This window comes from Neophocaena asiaeorientalis, unplaced genomic scaffold (assembly GCF_003031525.2).
Source record: "Neophocaena asiaeorientalis asiaeorientalis breed wild unplaced genomic scaffold, Neophocaena_asiaeorientalis_V1.1 scaffold46, whole genome shotgun sequence".
In the NCBI taxonomy this organism is placed as follows: domain Eukaryota; kingdom Metazoa; phylum Chordata; class Mammalia; order Artiodactyla; family Phocoenidae; genus Neophocaena; species Neophocaena asiaeorientalis.
Genome location: NW_020175393.1, coordinates 15,761,943 through 15,789,356, shown reverse-complemented (window position 1 = coordinate 15,789,356; position 27,414 = coordinate 15,761,943). Strand labels below are relative to the sequence as shown.

General features: G+C 39.7%; 1 protein-coding gene across 11 annotated transcripts in view; it reads left to right on the top strand.

The window, feature by feature from the left end:
- PKHD1 (PKHD1 ciliary IPT domain containing fibrocystin/polyductin) overlaps nt 1-27,414 on the top strand; it is a 600,926-nt gene that overhangs the window by 330,353 nt on the left and 243,159 nt on the right. The gene's annotated exons all lie outside the window — the stretch shown is intronic.

Sequence of the window (27,414 nt, the reverse complement as noted above, 5' to 3'; positions counted from 1 at the left end):
TACCATTTACTGCGGATGAATTTATATCTCCAGCCCAGACTCCACCCTGAACTGTAGTCTGTTATAACCAAATGACTCCACTGGGAGGTATAATTCGCATCTCAGACTCAATATGCCCCAAATGGGGACTCCTGGAGACGTGACCCACAGTTGTCCCAGCTAAGCCATGCAGAAGCTAAAATGTTGACACTTCAAAACCTTACTCTTCATTGGCCGAGGGATGCTCCTGGGTACACTAACTCTCCAGCCCTTTGGCTTTCCCTGAACAGGCCAATCATGCTCTTTCCCAAGGCCAGGAAAATCGTTTCCTGGAAGGTTTCCTTCTGAGGAAGGAAAAACCTTCCTCAGAAAGGAGTGGTAGGTTTTTGTAGCAGCCATCTTTGGTATGTGAAGGTGAATGCCAGGAAGATATGGGGTGACATTGAAAATGTCTCTTGCAAACAGGAACTCTAAAATGTCCATCAAATACTCCAGGTGTGAATAATAGTATTCTTTCAGTGGATTCTTAGGTGGTGCTTATTACCATGTGGTGTAAATATACTGTTTAGGCGCAAGCAGATTTGCTGCTGTGTTGAAAAGCTGTATATTTTATTTTTTCACCACTCTTTGTCTTGGTTATGAAACATGATTCAATGGTAAAACTCTGATAGGTATTACAATATTACATGCTACTTACTCTCAGCATATGGACAGTTGTGAGCATACGTGTGGGAGGCTGAAGGTATATTGGGAGGTGTGTAGGCTGGACTGCCTTAAACTCCTGATGTTTTAAAGCTTTATAACATTTTAAATGAGGTTGCCGTAGGTCCCAACTGTAAGGATTCCCACAGTAGAATCCACTGTTTATTGCACTACAAATACAGTCTGTGTCTTCTTGCCATGAAGGAGACAGTACATAGTAAATGGTGCCTTCCGGGTACTAACAGGATTGGAGTGTTTTCCTGTGACTTCCAAAATGGGAATAGATCCCTCCTTCCCTAGTTCAAGTCCCTTCTCATTTTTTAAACCATAGTTTTATGCTACTTTCCAGTTTCTGTCCACAATATGGTAGAGGAGAAAAGCAAAAATTTAATCTTAAGAGAATAAATGTCTATTTTGTATTTTTCCTCTTCAAGACAAGAATCTATGGTCATCTATAAAACAGTGGAAGCAGCCAGCAAAGATGAAAATGGAGGCCTCTGCTACCAGCTCTTACATTTATTCCAAATGGCGTTGAGTTTAAGACACCCTTTTGGCCTTTCTCCATTTTATTAACAAACAGTTTGGAGTCCATTGCCTTTGAGGTTTATTTTTGATTTGAAAAATACAAATTTTATTTGCACATATAAGTTCACATGCAAAATTCAGACAGATATCCACAGGTCCCAATGTATTGTCATATGCTCTGGTGTTGGGAGCAAAAATTATCCACGTGGATCAGCTATGGGGAACACTGTGCCAGTGGGTTTTGCTATCTGTGTAATGCAGGGTGTGTAGCCAGGGGAAAAGTGAGCTGTTAATTTTGTTTTGTACTTATCTGTAAGTTCGCATTTGCAGCCAACTTTGAAACATGCATGGCAACAGGGTGCAAGGCAGCTAATCCCAGGCAGGAGAACCTCTAAGAGCCATTTGCATTTTATTCTGGAGAGAATTTCTTTTGATGATGGAGGCATCTGATCGTCTGAAAATCCAAAATCATAAAAACAAAGTCTTGAAATTAATATCCCATTTAGGTAGGACTAGATCAGTACTAGAGCTTTCCACCCTGGCTTCTGACTCATTTCCTGTCTGTCCCAGTCTACAAATGCCTGGAATCACCTCTCAGCCCACTTTGTACATATGGCTACTGATGTTATTGGGAGAAGACTGAAGGAAATCAGAGCTTTGGTTTCAGTGGCATTTTACAATTTCTTAGCCGTGATATAGAAAGTAGAAAGGGGGTGTAATGGAAGCTAGCTAGCATCCCTTGAGCACCTTTTGCATGCGATGTGCTGAAGTTGGCATTTTCACTCATTCAGCAAATGCATTTGACCATCTGTAGTCTACCAGTGCCTTTCTAAGGATGGGAACTATAGTTGTGAATAACATTTCTGCCTTCATCAAACTTATGTTCCAGTGGAGATTTTATCTATATATCTATATCTATAAACAAATAAATAAAAATATTTCAGTAGTGATGAGAGGTATGAAGAAAATAAAACAGAGTTTTGGGCTAGAGAGGTAGCTTCAGGTGTGTGTGGGTGTATGTAGTGTGTGGTGTGGTGTGTGTGTGTAAGGGAGCTGCTATTAGAAATAGAGTTACAATTTCAATGAGGCCTGAATGAGGAGCGAGGAATCACTCCTCTGAGCAGACAGAGGAGCTTTCCGGGAAGAGGGACCAGCCAGAGCAGGGGCTCTGATACCAGAATGACCTCAATGTGTCTGAGGGGTGGGTGGAAAAGAGACCCATAGGAGTGATGTATAGTTAATGAGAGGGGGCGTAGTTGCAGGTAGTCAGGGCTTAGCCCCTTTATAGGCCAGAGTAATTTAGTAAGATGGGGTTGGAAGGTGGTGCTAGGATTTTATTCACTTTCTGAAAAGATCGTACAAGCTGCTGTGGAGTGAATGGATCATGGTGAGAGCGAGGCTGGGAGTAGGCAGTGTAGTTAGAAAGCTGGGGTTGAGGGGGCCCAACAGACGCAGGACTCCACGAGTGGTCCACCGCCCTGTGCTGCCCACAGACTGCGCCGGTCCACAGTGAGGTGATGACAGAAATGTCACCTGTAGAACCAGAGCTACTTGACAGTAATTGTACATCTGTTGGATCTAATGAACAAAACTTAGGGCTTTCATTTTGTATGTCTAATTTGTCTGATAATTTGCATTATATTTTAAGTGTGTTGGTTCTCAATAGACTGGAAATTTTGAAACAAACAAACAAAACATAAAACCCCCTCCTTCTCCTGCCCTTTTTCTCCTTCTTCAATTTAGGAGGTAAATTTGATGTGCTTAGGACAGTGGCTCCCAAAGCTGGCTTATTATCAGAATCACCTAGGACATTAAACATTCGTTTGCATGAGTCGATAGGTGTGTGAAGCCCAAGCCTTTGTATTTAACACACACACAAACACACATACACACAAATACACACACATACACACATATATACACACATACATACACACCCACACACACGCATACGTACACATCCACACACACACACAGACGTCCTCCCCAAGTGATTCTGCTGTGCTAAGGTTTGAGAATCACTGTTATAGAGTTATACGCCCCCTTTGAAGTAAACAGACAGGATGTTAAGAAGACAATTAATGTTTTTAATTTAAAAAGTGGGCAGTTTCAGTTTCTCATGAAGAATCAAGAATAAGCTCTCTGTGCCAAATACCAGCAGACATAAACATACTTGCTTATATACACACTGGATATATTTCTGAAAGGGAAAAGAACATTAACTAAAAAGACATAGGAGTATTTACAATCTAAATTAAGTCTTTAATAATAAGAATATATTAAACCTTTTTTAAAAATTCAGATTATTTTTCCTAGTGTTGAAGTGAGTTAAATGACCTCAACATATCACTTTCACAATATATCACTGGATAAAAATGGGTTCAATGTGAAGTTTATTTTTTAAACTATATATTGAATCATTGTACTAAAAGTATAAACTCGTGATAAGCTTTTCCCACACTTTCCTCAACGTCATGCCCAGCAAAGTACTGTGGTCTGACTGGGACTTCTGACCAAATCCACCTTCAGGGCAGGTGAGAGTTTCCCATTCTTTCCCAGGAAAGAGTAAGAAACATTTTTCAAACCGTGTTACTTCTTGGACACTTCTTGAGAAAGAAAGTTATAAACCATTATGGAGCTCTTAAAAGTGACTAGCCTCAAATCAGAAATAAAAGATGAGGTTGGTGAAAAAGAAAATAAAGCTGGCATTTGACTGTGAGCACATAGAGTGATGAAGTGGTTTGTAACTGAATAATGGGGAAACGCAAGTTTCAGTGGGGAGACGTGTGCTCAGCTGCCTAACAGAGAGCAGCCAGCATGTTTTCAACTGTTTGTTGCTAGGTCTTGAAATGTGTCTTTTCTTTAAGTTTTCCAGGCTTCTCTTTTTTCCCATTTGCCCTGGGAATGACAGCAACATGGTATTATAAAATGGGAGAAGGAGAGGGAGGGAGAAAATGAGAGGACAGAATGGAGAGAGGAAACGGTTGTTAGAAAATTTGTCTGCCAATATATGTGCTTGTAGAGGTCTTTTCTTCTAGCTAGAGGGGGAAATACCATTCTCTTTTCCCAAGCAATTATAGGCCCCAAAGATTGAAACTTGGTATATAGCTCTTTAATCTCAGCAGATATTTATGGTTAAACATTAGACTTTTAGGATTCCAGATGTCAGGGTATTAAAATATAAAGGCACAGTGGAGTCTCAGAAAATACTAGAACCTTTGGGATATGTGACTGCAGGGATTTTTATCCTGAGCAGAGGAGGATAAAGCTTCCGGGGATGCTTTGTAAGACCCAAAGAGCACCTTTCTTCCACCTTAGTCTCTCCCTCTTCCACGACTTGTCTGGTCTCCAGGCAGTGAAGGGCATAACAATATTTGATTGCATTTTAAAATAATCCGTACTGTGAATTGGAATGATTTTCCTATGTGACTTGTAAAGGGTGATGTAAAGAGGCATTATGATCTACAGGAGCAATTTCCCTTTCCTTTCTTCAATCTAGACATCCTATTTCTGTGATTCTCTTGCTCTTCAGCCCTTCCATTAACAACTAATACTTGTTGAGTATGTCTCTGACTCTGTGCTAAGACCTTCAGATGAATGATCTCATTTAATGCCATGGACAGGATCTATCCTAGGGGATAAATATTCTTGTCCCCTCTATTTTATCGATGTGGAAGCTGATGAGACACATAGGCAACTTGCCCAAGTCATACAACTAATTAATAGAAGATTCAGGACTGAACTCGTGTTTTTAACACTGTGCTGTACTGTACACAGTACCCTCCTTCGACTTTTTCTTTCTTCTTTCACTACATTGTCCAAGGTAAGCTCTCTTAGATCTATCAGCTTTTCTCACACACAAAGCTCTATCTACGAAGAACAAAGCAAACTGAAACTGTGCAATTATTCCAGCAATTATCCACCCCAACTAGCAATAATAATAGTTACCATTTATCTGGCATATTCCATGTGCCACGCATTATGCTAAGTGGCTTATAAACATTCCCATTTATCCCTACAACAACCTTAACATGTAGGAATTATTATCCCTTTCAGTATTTGAGGGAATAAGGGTTTAGAAAAGTTAACTAATTTTTCATGGTCCCGCAGCTAGAATGTGCAGAACCAAGATTTAAATCTGTATTTGTCTGACTCCAAAGTCTGGGCTTGTAACCACTTCTAGGTAATTATCATCGTGTGGTCTGAATCATCTGGTGGGGTGCTGTACAGAGATACATTTAACCGAGTAATTCACATATTTCCACTTTACATGGTAGGAAATAGATGTTTAGGTTTAAAAAAAGTAACTCTCGATTACTATGACATTCTTAAGAAACAATGTAATAACAATCACACGAAAACCTCATTTAGTCCCTCTTCTTCCTCTTCTCCTAGTATATGTGTGTGTATATTAGTTTTCATGGACAAACTAAATGGACTCTGTCACATCCAAGAAAAGCATTTTGCCAGCATTAACCACTGAAGGTTGTGTGATGGCAATAGAGTTGTATGGAGAAGAAGCTTTGGTCATGAGATCAAAAGTGTATTGTGGTAATTTCTCTGTAGCTTCTCCTTTTCCCCCAGTGACTTACTGTAGGGTTTTTTTTTTTTTCCAACCTAGGCAAATAGTTATCGAGTACCCAGTGAGAGCAAAGCACTGTGTACTGTTGGAGTAACCTAGAAAGAACATCAAGGTAGATAAGAAAAGAAGCCATATATGAAAGAGGCTAGTAAAGAATTGTGTTTGGAAGGAGCAGATGCAGGGCTTCCTGTGTGTTGCAATGTAATAGCTCTCCTGTGGAATGCCCCTGGCTCCCACATGCAGTTGGGACTCTGTCTCTTTATGTCCTTGTTTCATCTGTCACTCAATTCCATTATAGCTGGTCTCATGCTCTACAGCCATCACTTTACAAGCCTGCCTTCTCACCAGACTGAGTGACTGAGTACCTTGAAGGCAAACATCTTTGAATTTTTAGTACAATCTTTGGAACATAATATGTGCCGGGTATATGTTTACTGAGTGAGGGAATAAATGAATAAATGGGTGACTAAATGAGTGAAAAAGTCAAGAATTGAAGTTTGCCATCAGCTATTTCACAAAATGTTTTGTAGATTTACTCAATGTATAGTTTGTTTTAGCATTTTTAAAGAGTGTTTCCCATTCACTTATCTTAGGAGATTGTGAAAAATGTGATGCATGGCCAGATATATGGTGAAAACTCTGACCATTCCCGTTTTGGAGATTCATCACATGAATTAAAATGTTAAAGGTTCTGATAAGTCCTGCAATTAAAAAAAAAGCAAAAACTGTTCAACTTTGTGTTATCCAGTATTTCTCCAACTTTTTGACTACAGAATACATTTTCACACTACGCATGAGTACTCCTTGGAATTAGTGTAGTTCAGAATGCATATTAATCCATTAGCCTGCAGAAATACATGCCAGTTGGAAACAAAATGATAAGATTACAGTATTTTTGATTTTTTCTTTTTTTTCTTTTTTTTTTTTTTTGCGGTATGCGGGCCTCTCACTGTTGTGGCCTCTCCCGTTGCGGAGCACAGGCTCCGGACGCGCAGGCTCAGCGGCCATGGCTCACGGGCCCATCCGCTCCGCGGCATGTGGGATCTTCCCGGACCGGGGCAGGAACCGGTGTCCCCTGCATTGGCAGGCGGACTCTCAACCACTGCGCCACCAGGGAAGCCCGATTTTGATGGTTTCTTGAAGGTCAATCAATTGCACTTCCCATTCAATGTGAGGTTGGCCTCTATTGTTAACTTTCCCAGGAAGTGGGAATTCATTCTCTTACAAGACTGCCTAATATATTTTGAATAATTTTAATTGTTAGGATCTTCCTGTATGATTTCTATCTACTAACCTAGTCTGCTTTCTGGTGACAGAGTATAAATAATTCTTTCCATATTGCATCTTTTTACATATTCAAAAGCGGTTACCTTTTTCTAGCATAGAAATTCTAAACTTTTTTCTGTTAGGAAATATATGACAGATTTTTTTCAGGTTTTCACTTTCTAAACTGGCTTGTTTTGATGTTCTTCAATTGTTGATGATTTTTCCAAAATGTAGAAACCAGAACTGAGCATTGCCTATCCAGAACAACATTGTCCAATAGAAATAATAATGCAATTTTAATGAAACAATGTAATGAAACAATGTAATTTAAAAATTTTAATGAAACAATAATGAAACAATGTAATTTAAATGTTCTAGTGTCCAGGTTAAAAAAGGGAAAAAAGAAACAGGTGAAATTTAATTAATAATATATTTTATTTAATCCAATATATTCAAAGTTATTTGAAGATGTAATCAGTACAAAATTACTGAAATATTTGTATTTTTTTCATACTGTCTTTAAAATTTCACATGAATTTTACAGTTACAGCATATCTCAATTCAGAAACTACATTTTCATAAGAAATATTTGATCTGTATCTAGATTTCATAAACTTTACAATTGAAAAGTAGATGCACGTACAATTTGTTCCAAATATACCTAAACATTTTTTGTAACTAAATTATCAGTTTTACACTTTAAATTATGTATTTATAATTATAAATTATATAATTATAAATTATATAATTATGTAAATTATACAATTTAGAATTTAGTTCTTCAGTTGCACTAGTCATTTTTCAAGGCCTAAATAGCTACACGCAGATGAGTATTTCTTCCTTTGTTCTGGAGGGATAAATATTAAAGAGAACTGATTTTTTTAAAACCTATGTGCTAGACTGTATTTGTCTCCGATAAGTTTCACTTTTATAAGTCCTTTTTATAGGTCATCATATACATCTTGGGTTTCTACAATTAGAAACTAACCACAGAATTAGAAGCCATCCTGGAGACCACCTAATTGGTTCTGGGCATATAACTCGGTCAGTAAAAGAGAGAAGCTTGCCTAGCTGGGATTATCTGCCATTAGCAGAAACTACTGTTTAAATATCCAGTCCTCCAAATAAAGCATCAAGGTTTACTGAGCCTGGGAATTTTACTATTCAGGGTGTAATCCTTTATTGAGAAATCTATTCACATATCTATGGTTTGTTATATGAGAAGCAGTAACATCAGTGTTCCACAAGAGGGGCTATTTTTGAATGTCAGTCACTAAGTGAAATTACTTAACTTTTTGCCATGATGATATACTGGCTCTTTCCTTTCTCTTTTTCATTTTCTTGTCTTTCTTTCGCCTTTCCTCCCCCAGCCTCTGCCCCTGGATTATTTCCAGGACTTCATTGAATAGTAAACTGTGGTCTTATTCGTAAAATTTTAATAATGGAGGAATCCTTCAATGCTGCTTTCGTTCTTTTGGTACAAGAATTATTGAAAGGTTTAGAAGGCAGAAGCTCAAACTTTAGCTTGTTTTATGCCTAAGACAGATGGATGGTTTCTATGTGTTTGATTAGTGTGTGTGTGTGTGTGTGTGTGTGTGTGTGTGTGTGTATGCGTACACACGCATCTTAATGGAAGGAAACATTTGGGCAGTCCCACTGATAAATAAAGCACTTGTGCCTTACCAATAGGTGCTAAGCAAGTTCATGACTGAGACATTTTCATTTCAATATTATGGATCTGAAAGATTCTTTGATTTAGTTTAAAGTTTTTTTCTCCATATATTTGCACACTCACTAGGTGTAAAATTAATGCTATTTTGTGACATTCTGAATGCAATCATTAAAATCTCCTAGAAATAAATATGTGGATGGAACATTTTTTTAAAGGTCAGAAATAGATACCAAATACATTAAAGAACTTAGTTTATAACAAAGATGACATTTTAAATCATGGGAAAATAGAAACTATTCATTAATGATACTGAGGCACTTGACTAATCACTCAGGGAAAAAAATTAGGAATTCATATCTTTCTCTTTATAAAAATAAATTTCATACAGATTCAAGATGAAAAAAATATATAGAATTACCAGGAAATTTTGGTGAGGTTATATATCCTTAGAGTTATGGAGATTTTTCTTAGCATGAATCAAAATCTAGGACATATATGTAACTATTTGATAAATTTGACTCTTTTCAAATTAAAAAGTTCTGCAAAGAATATTAAAAACTAAACTAAAAAACTAGGGAAAAAATACAACTCATATAGAAACGGGCTAATTTCCTTAATATACCAAAAAAATTCTTACTAATATTTAAGAACAAAAAAAGAACAAACCAATTCAAAAAATATTCAGAGGATTCTAAAGTGCATTTCACGGAGAAATAAATACAAATGCCAAAAAGCATACAAAAAGCCATACGAAACATACAAAGAGAGAAAGACAGTTTCTCTCATAATCAGAGCGTTGGTTAAGAGTTTTTATACTGAGTTGAGCTGTCTGCATTGTGTCCACTTACTAGATGGGCAACTCCAAGAAAGCTTCTTATTCTCTCTGAGCCTCCGTTTCCTCATTTAGGAAGTGGAGATATTAATGGTATATCCTCATACGTTTATTGGAAGGATTAAAAGAGAGCAACTCAACAAAAGTATCCACCACTACCACCAAGACCGTGATGACTATTGCCACTATCATTTACTATTAATACGATTATTTTAGCAGTAGTGTTGGCAACTATCTAAACGCCTATACCTCTGACTCCACAACTCCACTTTTAGGAAGTTATCCTAAAAATTTTTGTTGAACGAATAAACAAGACAGTAAAACATATATAATGAAAAAGAAAAAAATTCCCTGTCTTTACCCTCTGCTATCCCGATCTTCAGTGCTGCAGCTTAGAGGGAAGTTTCCATTTTTAAACATCATATATATGTATTACTTATTATTTTAATAAGAATAATGATAGTAAAACTCATTTATATAACAAATGGGAATCCTGAAATATGAGTTGGTTATTATGTAAAGCATGTCAGGAAAAGGGACGCAGAAGAAAAGAAATTTTCCTAGCCCTAGAAGCCAATCTGTCTACTACGGAATTACGGACTCCCTGTAGGACCCAATTCCAATTTGCTTAACTCCCTCACAGGAAAAATGTTAATAAAAATTGAATATAAGTTCCTGAAAGTAATTGCCATGGAGAAAGGGATTTGAAGCTGATTTTTTTCTGTGCCTGTGGATAATAATCTCTTCCCTTTTGGGTGATGTTGGTGAGACACAACTTTCCTTAAGCATGGCCCATGTGGAAACCAGCCTATCCCTACATCTAGACCATATTCTCTCTTCTTTGAGCACTTCAGAGGCAGAGGAGCAGATCCTAGAGCTATAAAACTCACACTGCCTATAAACTATTCAGCCCCTCACCTGGCTTGGGATAGACACTAAGTAAGTACTAGTGACCACTGTTTTGTTGCTTCCATTTATCCTGCCTCTGACTGGGGTGATGACTTGAACATTTGAGCATGCATCTTAACTGGTTATTTTACCAGTTTTCTGCTGCTGCCATAGCAAATTTAGTGACTTAAAAGAACACCCATGTATTGTCTCACAGTTCTGCAAGTCAGAAGTCTGGGATACTTGGCTGGTTTCTCTGCTTAGAGCCTCTCAAGGCTGAAAGTTAGATATTAGCAGGACTGCATTTCTTTCTGGAGTTTTTATGGATGAATCCACTTCTAATCTCGCTCAGGTTCTTGGCCTGATTCAGTTCTATGTGACTGTAGGACTGAGGTTCCCATTCCCTTGCTGGTTGTAGACTGGAGGAATCATGCTCAACTTCTAGGGCTGCCCACACTCCCTGACTGTGACCTGCTTCACCTGCAAAGCCAGCAAGGGTGGCTTGTGTCCTTCACATGCTTTGAATTTCTCCTGCCTTCTCTTCTGCTGCATCTCTCTGATTCTAGCCAGAGAAAGTTCTTTGCTTTTAAGAATTTATAGGATTAGATTGAGCTCACCCAGATAAACTCCCCACTTTAAGATCCATAAACTTAATTACACCAACAAAGTCCGTATTCACATGGTCAAGATTAGGGCATGGACATCTTTGGGAAGTTATTACTCAGCCTACCATAGTTCTTTGTAAGGCCTTAGTTTTAGTTTGGAAAGGGGAAGAACAAGAAATAGTAAGTTGGAATACTGATGCTATCTCTGAAAGATTTCTTTTATCTCAGGAAAGAAGGAAGACCTGGTTTATCTGATTTTAGAGGTATTGTAGAAATATGGAGGTCTCCGTATCTGCTCTCCGGGGTGAACATCAGGTTTTGATGGAAAAACTATCAGTAGAACTGGATATATTTGATATGATTATGTAACATTATGATTCTTAGCCTGATTTTTGTCTCATCTTTGTTACAATTTGAAGCAAAAAATATTTTATAGGCATACCTCGTAGATATCACGGTTTTGGTTCCAGACCGCCTAATAAAGTGAATATCACAAAAAAGCAAGTCATAAATTTTTTGGTTTCCCAGTACATATAAAAGTTATGTGTACATTATGCTCTAGCCTGTTAAGTGTGCAATAGCATTTATCTAAAAAGCAATGAACAGCCCTTCATTAAGAAATACTTATTGCTAAAAACTGCTGAATATAATCTGAACCTTCAGTGAGTTGTCATCTTTTTGCTGGTGGAAGGATTGAAATATTGTGAGAATTACCCAAATACGACAGTGACACGAGGTGAGCCAATGCTGTTGGGAAAATAGTCCTGACAGACATGCTCAACGCAGGGTTGCCACAAACCTTCAATTTGTAAAAATCTCAGTATTTGCAGAGTGTAATAAAATGAGGTATGCTTGTGTACTGATATGCATTTAAATATGTATTTTATTACATGTGTTTTAACTATGACTTTATTATAAACTGTCTTTGATATATTTATTTACAATGCTGTCACTTCAAAATACAGCCTCAGTCACCAAATTTCCCCTGAATTAAGGGAACCAGAATCTAGGCATTAGGAACTCCTGAACGTCCAGTGCCTGATGATGGTTGGTGACACAAATGTGAACTTCTGTAATAAGGGAAAGTGGCTCATTTTCCCTGGCTCTCTCAGACACGTCAATGGCCCACCCAAATAGCTGAGTATGAACTTGCAAAAGCTTAGATGAGGGAGCACCGCATTTTGCAGCAATTAATTTTGCAGAGGAAGCAGTCTGTTTAAAGATGCCTGCAGGACTCACTAAAATGGGGGCTGTTTTTCAAGGCCACCAGAGCTGCAGTGGGCTCTGGCTGGTTCATCAACAAAACAATGCTAAAATATGGCCTCCTGGGTTTTGCAAAAGGAGGGACTGGAGGGGCAATGAATTATGCTCACCTGCTAGAGCTGGGTGAAGTCTGTAATTGTTTAGCCCCCTAGCACTCCCCTGCAAGGGTTAAAATGACAGAGATATTAGTTGGCGCTGGCTAAAATTGTTGGTTTTAAGCTCTCGGCAATACGCAGACTGTTATTTACCGGACTTGGTCGATTTACTTCTTAATGCAATAATGACCTGTGAAATGAAACGTGAGCTAGACAATTGTTCCTCATTGTTTCCAGTAAAACAGCCCTTCATACCCCATTAAACCACCATTAATTCCATATGAAAGAGAGTCGCGCACAAGCGCAGGATGGTCTCTCTCTTTCTTTCTCAGACTTTCCTGCTCTCGTGCTCCTGTTTCATTTTTCTTCTTTTACTTTGTATTTCCCCTTTTCTTCCTCTTTCCCTCCATTTCTCCAAATGGAATATGTGGGTCATGGAATCCATGGTGGGACATTTTTCCAGAGGACGCTTGGAGTTACATCTCCTACAAAACAGAGGCAAGGTTTCAGTTGCCAAGCTTCCACTGGCTCTCTGTTTGCCTTGAACATGAAAACAGCTACAGAAACAGAAGAGTTTTGAAAAAGAAGGAGCAATTATTTAGTCTTGTTTAAAAAAGATCCAAATGCCTGTTCCTGATGGGTACGTGCTAGTCTTCCCACACTGGTTGCTTAGTAACTGCCTCCAGGTAAGCCAACCGTGTGAATGGGTGATGTACCTTCTCTGGCCTAGGGAGGGGTCCTTCCCACAGCAGGAATGCACACAGGTCACAGGAAGTGCCTCTGTGTTCCAGGAACCTGACTAGTTTCGAGCTGCTTTCCCTTCTCCCAAGACCTACTCTAACTCCCCCATAACAAAGGCCCCAACCAGGAAGCACTGAACCACAGGGCATGAAAGCTGCTTCTGGAGCATTTCTTCTCGCTGACCCTTTTCTCCCTACAACCTCGTAGCTGGCACCTGTCTTATAATTTTTTTTCATTGCATGACTGGAATGTTTTACTTCATTTTGCATCTTGTTGAAACTTAGCAGGGCCCCTATGGGTCCCCAATTTCTTGTTTGTAGGAAAAAGGCTTTAGTCTCCTAGACCTTTCTGGAGTTTCAAAGAGCAGACTCCAGCAGTTACTAATTAGGGAAGTGAGGGAATACAGAAACAAAGGAAAAGCAGTCAAGAAACAATATTTCAGTGATAAAACAGAGTCCTAACTCCTCCTCAAGAGATATACATAACAATCTGATACACATCTTTGAGTTGTTCTGCTGAAACTAAGACCCCATCCACCCACCCAGATGGAGGAGGGTGAATACATGCTGAGCATAGACACCAGACTGGTTGGAATCAGAGGGTGATGATGAAGATTTCTGAAACACCACCCTGTTACCTCACCACCAGCCAATCAGAAGAAAGTCATGCCCCCTGCAGCCCTCACCCCAAATGTTGCCTTTAAAAACCCTTTCCTGGAAGCCATCAAGGAATTTGGGTCTTTTGATCGTGAGCTGCCTATTCTCTTTGCTTGATGCCCTGCAATAAATGCTGTACTTTCCTTCTCCACAACCTGTGTCAGTAGATTGACTCAGCTGTGCATCGGGCAAGGGGGCCCAAGTTCAGTTCAGTAACATTGCTGTTTGCAGGTCCCTGCATGACTCTTTCTGCCTCTGTAGTCACTTTGTCTTCTCTTCTTCCTTCAAACGTTTTCAGCATCACTTTTCTGAGGACACTTGTGATTATATTAGAACTGTTGGGGCCCAGGGTAGATGACCCCAAAATATGCCTTAACGGCATATGATTATTTTGAATTAAAGTTACTTAAGAAACGTTCGATGCAAGAGGGACACTCTGACCCTCTTCTATGTCTCCCTGAAAGGAGGAAATAAATCTCCCATGTGAAAGGTGCCCTTCATGCATCTGGAGGTAGAAGGGACACCCTTATCGCTAGGCACAGGGAATTCAGGGCCAAGAAACTTGTATAAATAAACCTTGTTACTTCTTTCCTAATTTATTACCCAAGCCCAAACTTTGCTTACATTTCTTCCTAATTGGGCACCCAAACCTAAATTCTTTTGTCCTGCCAATTCCTCTCAAATTTATTGTTTCTATGTCTAAAAAAATATAAAAGCTGTTGGCTTTGGCCACTTCTTAGGTCCCATTTCTATGAGACCTCTGTGCACATGAATTAAAATTTGTTCCTCTTTCTGCTGTTAATCTGTCTTGTGTCAATTTTATTATTAGTCTGGCCAAAAGAACTCAAGAGAAGTAGAGGGGGAAATTTCTCCCTCCCCAGCAGAGCCCACCTGGATAATACAGAATATATATATTTTAATCTAGAAAGTCCAGATTTGACAATTAGGGTATATTCTTTCCCTTTCTCTTCTTGACAGGAATGAAAAAGAAAGGGGAAAGAAAATATTCTGAATCACCTAAATCACTCTTGATCACACACTCAAAACAAATTTAAAATAACACCTCACCATCAATTTTTTTATATCATTTAAAATTTTCACTTCTGGTTTTGGAGGTAGGTTTATCATCACCATTTGAAATTCTCAACAGTTGACTTTCCCACCTCTCTCAAAATGGTTCCACTCACACGTGAATTGTTCTTGAGTAGTCAATCATTTTATAGCTATCAACTCTGGCACTGGTTTGTGTGATAGTACCTAGTAATTAGAAAGGCTTGTAAATTTCCTATATATATTCCCCTTCCACACAGGGTCATGTGTGCTGGGGAATGAATATTGTAGGAGGCTGGGTGCTAACAAAGATTATCTCCCTACGGGACAAGGAGAAAGGCTGTTTATCTTTTAAATTCTTATTTATTTTTATTTTTAAATTATTTATTTATTGGCCATATCGTACGCACGTGAGCGGCTTGTAGTAACTTAGTTCCCTGACCAGGGATTGAACCCCGGCCCTCGGCAGTGAGAGCGCGGAGTCTTAACCACTGGACCACCAGGGAATTCCCAAGGCCATTTAGATCTTCCATATGAACTCACTCTTTTTCTAAAAAAATTGAAGTATAATTGATTTATAATACTGTGTTAGTTTCAGGTGTACAGCAAAGGGATTCAGTTTTATATATATATATAATATATATACATATATATTTTTTATATATATATATTATATATATTTCATATATACATGAAATATATTTTTTAGATTTTTTCCATTATAGGTTACTACAGTATGTTGTTGAATATAGTTTCCTGTGCTATATAGTAGGTTCTTGTTTTTTAATCTATTTTATGTATAGTAGTGCATATCTGTTAACTCCAAACTCCTAATTTATCCCTCCTCCTGCTTTCCCCTTTGGTAACCATAAGTTTGTTTTCTGTGTCTGTGAGTCTGTTTCTGTTTTGTAAATAAGTTCATCTGTATCATTTTCTCTTTTTGGTTCCACATATAAGTGATATCATGTGATATTTGTCTTTCTCTGTCTGACTTTCTTCACTTAGTATGATAATCTCTAGGTCCATCCATGTTGTGAACTCATTCTTGAATCTGTTGTAAAATGCGTTTCATCACCTGATTCTTTCCTCAAAAACATATCTGGCATTTTACTGTTTGCAGCTGATATCACAGAGATCCCAGGAGCAAAGTGACTCCTTTACAATCATATATAGCCTATCAGACCAAACTTTTAGTTCCTTTTCAAGCCAGTATTTTTTCCCCCTGTATTAAACTCCCTTTTAAGAAAAAGTTAATTACAAAAGAAATCAGTAATTAGTGAAATAAACACTAATGAAGTGACTAAGGTCTCATTTAAAACAAGCTTCAGTATTTTTTTTTAAAGAAAAAGTAATAGAGGGTAACCTTTACTGTTCAGAGTAGGCCTATTCCTGTGGCTATTCCATCTTTCAAGAGTTTACTGAGGATCTACACGTCCTTCAAGGGGATGCCCTCTCCACTCCAGGAGGAAGTGAAGTCTTCCTCCTCAGACTGCCTTGGCTCTTACTGGAATGTCATCATTCATGTTACGTTTTGCTCAGCATGGTTAGAATGAGGTGGTGCCTTCTTTCCCCAATTTGATTATAACCCTCTGGAAGACAGAATAGATTTATTATGCTAGTTTTAGCTTAGTTTAACCAATACATATCGATTCTCTATTACAAGTTAATGATAGTTACTTCTATTGCAGTAGTATCCATTTACTGGGTGCCTCTTACATGCCAGACATCGTGTTAGGTGCTTTATATATCATACCTTTACAGTAACTTGGGAAGTAAGTCTCATTTTTATCATTCTAAATATGATGAAACTGAGGCTCACAGAGTTTAGGGGCTTTGTTTAAGATGTACGTCAAGTGATAAAGGGAAGATTTATGCCCAAATCTGTCTGAACCCATGCTTTTTTTTCTTAATGACCATGACCTTTCTTGGATATAGGCTGTCTGGGGAATTATGCATAAGTGAGATTCATCTTTGACCTTCAAGGAGATAATTTAGTGTAATAATTTAGTACGATAATTCGAGCACTCGACCCTAGTTCGAAACAATGTAAGATAAGCACCTGCAAATACATACATAGTACTCTGAGTGAACTGGATGGGTGGGACTTTGACCGAAGGAGAAAAAACTTCCCTTATCGAGGCATGAATAAAGGACACTGACATCACAACGTGTGGGGTATTTTCATTTGGCTGTAGAATGGGAAACACGTTGAGAAGAGAGGGAGGACAGAGCTGTAGTTTTGGAGAGCCTTGAAAGCCAGACTGAAGTACTTTTCTTTATTTACTTCATGAGCTGTTGAGGACACTTTGAAGAGTCCAGGATAGAGGAGGAGCCTATGGGAAGCTGTACTGTACTCAGGCTGCAGGAAGCAGGGCGAAGACTGGGTTGGAGCATGGACCAAACGGAAAGACCTGATAGGACACTGCTTCAGTTGTTTAGCTTTAGAGGAAATGCATTGAGAATCTGGAGGAGATTGATGGTCATCAGAAGGGAGAGGATGGTACAGATCAAAGACATACAAAAGAGAGGGAGAAGAAAGGGCTTGCCCACTCCTGACTGTTGGGAACTGATGAGAGGAAATCAAGAGTGACTCTATTGTCTATAGTCAGCATATCCTGCGGAACAAAGGTTCCAACAGTAGATATGGGGAAATAAGAAGGAACAGGTTGTTGGCCTAAGCTTTGTCTTTAGTGAGTTTGGGATGCCCACTGTAGGGGAGAGGGACTATTCAAATATCCATTTGGCAGCGGGAATCTCTGGGATTAGAAACTGAAAGATAAAGCACAGCTAGAGAGAAAACTGAAAATTGTCTGGAACTAGCTGGTAGGTGAAACAATAGAGCAAATGATTGCTGAAGAAGGAAGAAAGAAAAGAAACTGAAGCCCGTACTTTGGGGAATGCATGGCATTGAGGAGAGCCTTCACTGGGAAGTGTGCAAGCAGATAAGCGAGGCTTAACATTTTACTGTTTGTCGCAGAGACAAGGGGCACAGAGGTAGGACTACCCACCAGAGGCGGGAAAGCTCTCACTCTTTGCTTCCTTGCTGGGTTCTGAGGTGTTTTAAGGAAAACAATGAGCTGTGACAAAGATGGGGTGGGTTGTCCTCTAGTGAGAGGAGAAGTTGGGCCAGTCTTGTGTGTCGATGGAGGTAACTGGTGCAGGTACAAGGTGATTTAAGGGACTGGTCCACCCAGGGCCTTGCTGACCCCCAAACACTTTCCCTACCCATGCTGTGTCCTTCCTTCTAGGCTGAAAGTGCTACCTTTGCTGCTAGAGCTATTCCTTCAGAAAGTCAGTGTTGGGTGTGGAGAAAAGGGAACCCTCTTGCACATTGGTGGGAATGTAAATTGATACAGCCACTATGGAGAACATTATGGAGGTTCCTTAAAACACTAAAAATAGAATTACCATATGACCCAGCAATCCCACTACTGGGCATATACCCAGAGAAAACCATAATTCAAAAAGACACATGCACCCCAATGTTCACTGCAGCACTATTTACAATAGCCAGGTCATGGAAACAACCTAAATATCCATCTACAGATGAATAGATAAAGAAGATGTGGTACATATATATGATGGAATATTACTCAGCCATAAAAAGGAACGAAGTTGGATCATTTTTAGAGACATGGATGGACTTAGAGACTGTCATACAGAATGAAGTAAGTCAGGAAGAGAAAAGCAGATATCGTATATTAACGCATATATGTGGAATCTAGAAAAATGGTACAGGTGAACCGGTTTGCAAAGCAGAAATAGAGACACAGATGTAGAGAACAAACATATGGACACCAAGGGGGGAAAACAAGGGCGGAGGGTGGTGGGATGAATTGGGAGATTGGGATTGACATATATACACTAATATGTATAAAATAGATAACTAATAAGAACCTGCTGTGTAAAATATAAATTAAATTAAAGAAAAAGCGAAGAAAGTCAGTGTTAAGATGTGCACATTCGTTTATTCGTCCGTTCATTTACCCAGCTGATATTTAGTGGGCAGCTACTGCATTCCAGGTATCAGGATAAAAGCTGGTGTACAAAATGACATGATTCCTGTCCTCATATCATATTAGGAAAGGTAAGCAATATATACATAAAGTAGACAACTAAATATATGATTACATATAAATGCTATAAAGAAGAGAACAGGCGTGCCATAAGTGCATCACAGTGGTCGTTGTGCTGGTGGTGAGTCAGTGAAGGCTGCTCTGGGAAGAAACAGTAAAACTGAGACCCAAACTGAATAAGAGTTGGCCAGGTAATATGTGGAGGGGAAACCCTTCAAGGCAGAGAAAGCAGTTTGTGTGTAAATCCCAAGGCTGGAGGAGCAGCGCCTCGGAGGAAGGACGGCCACAGGGACTGAATAATAGCGGGCTTGCGTGCAGATGAGTAGCCTGTGATGAGGTCGCACAGGTGAACAAGAGGCAGATCCTGAGGAGCTTATGGGACATTTTAAGAACATGAGATTTTATTCGACTTGCAATGGAAACTGATGTAATTTACTTTGCATCTTTTAAACTTTGGAAGAGTAACTGGAGGTTGGCAGGAATGGGTAAGAGAAAGATGAGTTAGCCGTTCTATTGCAGTGATCCAGGTGAGAAAAAATAGTGATATGGGTTACTTTTGTTCCTTTTGTTAATTTTATTTTTAGTAGACATTGTTTTAGACTTGAGGCTTGAACATAAGAACCCCAATTAATTTTTCTCCTGCTTTATCTAAGATTTTAGCATCATGAAAAATGGTCTTGTATTCATTTGCTTTAACACATTCTTAGTCCAGAACCCAGATGTCAAAATCGATCTACTTAATGATTATCTAAAAAACTGGTAAATATGAATCTTCTCGCGTGCTATGACCTTAAGAGAAGCTCCAAGCCCTGAGAACAAAACAATAGTTGACAAAACCTTCACCTTCTAAAGTGAGGTTCCAGAGTTCCAGCTCTGTCTGTGGAACTTTCTGCAATGATGAAAATTTTCTACATTTGTGCTATTCAGTGTGGTAGCCACTAGCCACGTGTGGGTATTGAGTGTTTGAAAGTGACTGGGAAGATTGAGGAACTGAATTTTATTTTGTTTTACTGTGATTCATTAAAATTTAAACTTACATAGCCACATGTGGTGAGTGGCTACTGTGTTGGACAGTGCAGACTAAGATAATCTATGTTGATCTTGTAAACGAAGTGGCTAGAACCTAGTGTAGCCTCTGACTCTCTAGCCCTTCATGTACCTCCGGGTATACGGGAAGAGGAGAATTCACTGGGAGGTGGAAGGGAACTGTTCTAGGACCGTATGATAGCTAATTCTCAGTGCGTAATGAACTCCTCATCTCTGCTCACGGGAGGGCAGAGCTTAGTGCTTGCCGTCATGTTCCTCTCCAGAGGAGCTGGGTTTTAAAGCTCCGCTAGAAGTTGACAGAGACTGTTGTCTGACACACTGAAGAAGAGTCTACTGGTGAGAGACTGGCCAAAGTGCCTTGTGCTGAAGAAGTTTCCATTTCCTAGCTTGCTGAGCAAAGATGCCAGGCCCACAGTATTCCAGGTGTGGGTGGACTTGTCAGGGGAGCGTATCATGTACCATTTTAACAGAGACGCACCCAAGAGGTGTGGGGTGACCTCAAGTGGGTGTGGACACTGGGCATCAGGGGCTTTCAGATAAGTCATAAGTAGCCACCAGGAACAGGCATCTCCCATGCCAAACAGTCAACCGCAGATCCTTAGTGCAAGTCTCTGTGGAACCCACAGGAGGACTCAAAAAAGAGTCAGTTTTAGACATCTGCAATACTCAGAGGGTATCAAACCCTCTGAGCCTACAAAGCCTCTGGAAAACCAGAGGCTTTGTAGTGAGTGGAGGAAGAGGAATCAAGGGGGAGAAGTAATGCGAAGCCAACAATATTTTCCCCATCACAGATTTCCCAGATTTTGAAGCCGAAGGAAGGAAGAAGGTTTTAAAAGGATGTGAGATTGCATTGGATTGGACTGGAATGTTTCATATGTGGAAGTAATCAGAAAAGCTGTGTCATCTGCCTGGGGTTTCATCCAGGATCTGAGAAAAGTAATTTGACAGCATGAGTTTAAATGGGAGTGGGTTAGGAAGACTAAATTCCCACTCTTGCACCTGCTGAATCCAGGTCACTCAGTAAACAGATTATAATAATAAGGATAATTGTGCATTAGTAATGATACATAGATAACGATGGTGATGAATAGCTAACATTTATCAAGTATTTACAACCTGCTAGGCACTCTTCTAAGCGTGTTATCTGTTTTAACCCCTCAGCTGGAGATGCATATGGAACTGATTCCTCTCTATCTGAGGAAGCTCTGATAACTGGACTGGAAGACTTTCTGAGTCTCGCTGGAAGATAAAATCTCATACACTGAAAAATCATGATCATCTAGTAGTTATTAACCACACTTAACAGGCATTTCATGTGCATTATTTCATTTACTACTTTAACTGTGCTATGAAATAATCACTTATTTTATCCATTGAGGTTCAGAGGAGTGAGGACAGTTTACCTACTGGCAGGTCTAGGCTGGGAATCCAGTGCTGCCAGGCCTCAGTGTCTTGTTTTTCACCAAGACCCTACATCTGAGGCCAGGACTAAGGCTCCCCTATTTTCTCTTCTTGAAAACAAGTACATTCATTATGAGGAACAAGAAATTGTCTCGTTCAAGCAAAATTAAAAGTTGGTCGATTTGAACATTGCAAAACACTTTGGGTACTAATTAGTAACAAAATCAGTTCCTTCTCTTGCCCCAAAGTCTTAAGTTTAGTATGGAGAAACAAGAATACAGAAAATGGCTCACATGGACCATCAACATGTATTCCGGCAAATATAGGAAAAACAAAAGCCAGGGCCAGCTCTTCATTTCTGACCTCCTAGAGTCCTCCTGACCCTCTCAAATCTTCTTCCTCTCCACTTTATTTCATTGTTGTTCTTAAAATGAATTCCAAAACCCAAGAGAGGGATAAGGCTCTTACCAAGAAGGAAAAGAAAAACCGTAAAAAAGTTACGGTTCAGTGTATTCTGAACTCTTGAAATTTGGGGCCTATTTATACTTCAAGACAAACAGAGATCATTTTAACAATAGCAGATGTTGCAAGGGAAGGATAGAGTTTATTACAGGCAGACCTACGTGGGGTCAGAAGCAATAGGCTATTCCTGGGGAGGAAGTCGGATGGGCAGCTGCAACTTGGCTCGAAAGAGCTCGTTATCGTATTACAGTCCAGGCTGAGAGCACGGTGTGGTGCCCAGCTCTGTGGGCTGGATACACGTGCAGCTTCGCTCCCCCTTGCCTGATTTTCTCGTTGGTCCCAGGTGTTACTTCCAAAACTGCGGAGGTGGCTCAGATGCAAGGAAAACATCTAACCATTTTGAAGGGGCTGGGAGACGACCCATATTTGCAAATACGATTGGAAGCCTTTATCTTTCCTTCCCCCCCTACATCTTCTAAATATTAGCATTTAATAAAATACACATTTCTTTCATTTATTTTGAACTCCCTCCAAAGCCAGCAAATACCAGAACCTCAAATATTATGATAGGATAGGTTCTTTATTGGTTTGTTTTCTTTTCATTCTTTCTGTTTTTACTGTGTGATTCTTTTTCATTATAAATCCTTATGTTTCCAGCTCAAGGAGCCTGACTAATCAGAAGGGTTTCCAGCAGAGGTAGACAAATATTCTCAATGTGGTCCTGAGACCCTACAGATGCAGATAGCTCTGCTATTCACAGGAAATGAAGAAGTCAGGTCCATCAGAGACAGAGGATTTCCTCTTCAGATAAAGTATGTTAGCTGTTGCATATTAGTGATAGAAAGCTCAGGAGGAGAGAAACAAGATGGTCTGATGGTGGGGAAGAAGGCCTCCTCTCATCCTGGATGCTGTTGAAAGCAGAGCCTGAGACAAAATTTGCATAGAGTTTATTTATTTGGGAGATGATCTCAGGGAGCAGGAATGGGGGACAGAATTAGTGAAACAAAGGAGGGAAAGCAGCTCAAGATGTCTACAGGAAATGCTTGATCCTGTGAGGACCCTTTTGAAGTGTATCTCAATTCTGCCCATGGGCAAAAAGAGAAGACACTGGTTCATGTCTCCAACTGGTCAAAGCTCCAAACCCAACACTTCCTGGTTGCAGAGGTATGAATGCTAAATGGTTCATCTCATGTGGCAGCATGAGAGAGGCCCAAGGGCGGAAGGCAAGGCACTGTCAGCTTTCTTTTGCGTGGAAATGGGAGCCACATGTCAGTGGCTGGAATAAGAGATGGGTTGGAGAGGACTTGACATGGTACACGCAGGTATCCAACACAGCACCCTGAGGAATTTGTTATTATAGGCTGGTAGTTCATAGAGATATGAGTTGAGGCCCCATCTGGATGACTTACCAGCTCTGTATCCTGGGCAAGTTATTTGCTCCTAGGCCCACCTTTCTCCCTTTTAATTTAATAACACTTAACCTCATCTGGTTGTCGTGACACAAGAAAGTGAATCACATAAGCTTAGTGCCTAGTGCCTTGTACAAATTCAGTAAATACTATCATTATAATCAATAGTATGAATAATCGACATAGGTTTGATGAGTTTGGCCTACAGCTCAGACCGATGGTGGCAAAACACTCTGTAGAGAAGACGTGAAAAGGGAATTTAAGAAAGATGTAGGACTCATGCCTTTCTTTAGACAGGTGAGATACATGTACACATAAAGTACAATGTAGACTTCTGTTCTTGAAGATGAATCTCAGGCATGAAGATACCAAAGTGATGTCACAATCATTAAAGAAATAGATACAGGATAAATTTGATTATTAATGATGTTTAATTTAATGGAAAATTTTAAACAGGCCTGATTCCAAGGGAGCCTTACACAGAGCAGGAACATTTGCTTCCTGGGTTCTCCAAATTCATATCTGTAAAGTCAGCGTGTTAAATCAGATGATTTCTGAAGTTTACTTCAATTCTTAAGTTTTGTATCCCCAAATAACTTATTTTATTATTCCTGAATATTAATTAGCTAGAATATCTGATTTCCCACTTGTACCGAAAGACAAAAAGATTGAGTCACCTGTGTATGTCAGAAAAAGAGCTTGTCATAAAAGTATTTATTCACAGTAATTATACTGGCCATTCCAAACTCAAGGTGGATTGAGTTTTGAAAGTTGGTTATTTACAATGAGGGATGTGTTTTCACACAATGACTATGTTAAAAATAACAGGCAGACTTCCAGGTCAGTAAAGCAAAAGTCTGTTTTAATCATTATGTTCCATAAACACAGTACTTCTCTACTATTAGTCTGGTTTCTGAATACTACGTGTTACAATGATTTGAACTCTTCCATGGAAAGAGTTCCACCTTTTGATTACAAAAGCCACTGTGGTTTCTGCTCCAGTGATCTTAGGAAATTTCTCTCTTCCCAGGCAGTTGGACCTATGAACTTTTTCCAAGTCTCCTAACTCCTCCAAAGAGGGACACTTTTGAGAGTAGAGGGGGAGCTATTAATATTTTTTCTGCGAGAACGAGCGTAAACCATCATTGTCCTGAGAGCACTGGGGGGATGGTTGTCCTAGTCATACTTGTTTAGAAGTACTTCCGTGGCCTGTCTGTGGACGCAGCAATATGAAGCTCTCACTTATTTTCATTTCCGTTGCAGTTCATTCAACAATGTTTACTAAGTTTCTACCATGTACTACATACTGGAGATATAGTGTGGTAAAGACGAACATGGTACCCAGCTTTGCTGAGCTTAGAGTCTAGTGCAAAAAAGAGACATTAAACAACTAATTGTAATAAAGCCTAAGCGATGACTGAGGAAGTCCAGGCACCAGGGGAGCACATAGTAGGGGACCTTAGGTTGATGCTCTAAGGCAGGGGCCTTTTCTGTAAAGGGCCAGATAGGAGATATTCTAGCTTGTTACTCTTTTAGCCTTTAATGATCATAGATGGTTTCTGTTTTTCCTCCTCCTCCTCATCTGTCTCTTCCTCCTTTTCTTTTTCTTCTTTCGAAATTCTTTTAAAAATTTAAAACCCGTTCTTAGCTTGAGGGCTGTACCAAAACAGCCACAGGCAAATTTGTCAACCATAGTTTGTCAACCCTTGTTCTAGGAGAAACCTTTTTGGAGCAAGGGCTATGTAAGCAGAGATTTAGAAGGTGAGTGAGTCTGCCAGGGGAAGAGTTGTAGAAAAAGGATATGGAAAGATAATATGTGCAAAGGCACAGGGACCGGAGAATGAAAAGAAATCCATCCTGGCTGGGAGTGGCCCAAGATGATGTCGAGATGTGTGAGATCTGTTCCCAGAATGTTTTATAACCCTCCTAAGGATTTTGGACTTGATCCTAAGGGTTAAGAGGCATTCATAAAGGACTTACAAGGAAGGAGGGTCATGATCAGATTTGCATGTTTAAAAGATTCTTCTGACTGCCCTGTAGAGAACAGATTGGATGGGACAAGAGAGGAAGCAGGGCATCCAGTGCAGTGGCAAAGGTCCAAAGGATAGACAATGAGGCAGCACAGATCAGGATGATGACATGAGAAATACAGGGACTCAAGTGAGATTTGTGAGGTGTACATGGCTGGACTTGTTGATTGATTGGACGAGGAAGAGAAAGGAGTCAAGAATGACTTCTGAGTTCTTCCTAAAATAACTGGGTGGCTGGTGATACCATTTACTGAGGGAGAACCCTGGAGAAGGAGCAACTGGGGAAAAGAAGAAGAATTCCATTTTAGACAGACTGAATTTGAGGTGTATGCTAGACTTCCGAGAGGCAGTGACCAATAGGGGGTTAGATGCACAGCTCTGTAGTTCACAGGAAAGGTCAAAGATGTAAGGTTCATCGTGTAGATCGGAACCAAGGCGGAGAAACTGAATGGAATTATGTGTATAGGATGAGAAGAGTCTCCCAATATTGAAGGAACGGCTGGGCAAGTAGATGGAAAACAGTTTCTGGTGTTTAATGAGTCACCTTCCACCTAGTCTACCTGCTCCTCCTCTTCTTCGTTCTTCTCCTTCTTTTACTAGTTATGCTACACATTTTCTACCAATATAGACCAAACCTGGGGTGAGGTGATAATTAGAGATGACGTATGAAGCCGTCCTTGATAGGGATGGGAAAGAACATTCAACTGGAAGTAGAAAGGAAGGTCCTTCTCGGGGCTGCGGTACCTCTGATACAGGTTAAAAGTGTTTTTTCAGTTGCTTCTGTTCACACAGGGATGTGAGTAGGTTGGGCATGCATAAATTGTGAATGACCTGCCTTCAGTGTATGAGAGAACATGATCCAAAAAACAAGACTTGGCATGGGGAGAGCAGCAGACACAACAGACACAAGTATCAGTGAGTTGTTCCAGCTGTTGAAGAAATATCAAGAGAGGAATGTGTAGGGGAGGAAAATATTCTACCCATCTTAGGTTCATTGGCTGGAGTCTCACAACTTAGACTTAACAAAAGACAGATTAACAAGTGAAAAGCAAACAGAAGTTCATTAATGTGTACATTGTGCATGGACATGAAAGTACTCAGTGATGAGTAACTCAAAAGGGTGGTTCGAACTTGAGCTTAGACCTTGAGCATCTTAGCAAAGAACAATAATTGCAAAGAAAAGTGACAAGGCAAAAGAAAGGGACTTTGAGCTTCCAGAGGTGGCAGATTGTGGGAAGGTAAATGTATGGAGACACTAATGGTAGATAAGAGTTATATGGTTTCCCTGGTACTATCTGTGGGCTAATAAGGGTCTAGCACCTCAGATGACTAACTTCAGTCCTTCCTGGTAGAGAGGGGAGGGGAGACACCTTTGCAAATTTATATTCTGCTTTTAGGGGGAGTGCAGAGGGCTTTTCTCGTATTTGCTTACTTCTAAATTATCTTCAGCTCAAAATAATCAGCCTGCCAAACTGGTGTTTTTTGCGGGGAGGCATATTCTGCTACCTAGTCACCTAGTAACCACTGTCAGATTTCCCCACATCCTCATTTCACTTCTGTGATTGTAGTTAGGGGAAATTACAATGAATTCCTATGTTTGGCCCTGGGCATTTAACACTTTTAAGTGCCGTGTATATCACCTAATAGATTTACTTTTTATCCAAATTAGTATTAAGTTTATTAAGTTGAATTTTTATTCTTGGAAATTGACAATCTATGTATGATGCTTCTCTATATGTAGGGCATAAAGGATAATTTCAGCTAAACAGCACCAGTGATTAATCAGTGTTCTCTGCCCATTTTCTGTTATTACTGCTGATTGAATTCAGGGCCAACTCAAGCAAAGCTGTGAGGCAGGCACTGGTTTTCTTTGGCGTTTGCCTTCTCACTTCCCTTCTCTACTCCAAGCATCTATCCTGGCCTCATTTCCAGTTGTTACTTGGGTATTTGCACTTTAATAGAAACTTGCTGCCTGTAAAAAGCCTTTAAGGTCCAACTAAATGAATCTTTCATAGTGGACTTTTAGGTGGAAATGGGGCCCTATGGGAGAGGTGTTTTCTGGAGAAGGGCAACCATCAATTTGTGCGATGGGCATTGCAGGTCTATCACAGTGGGTTGTGAGGAACAGCTCTG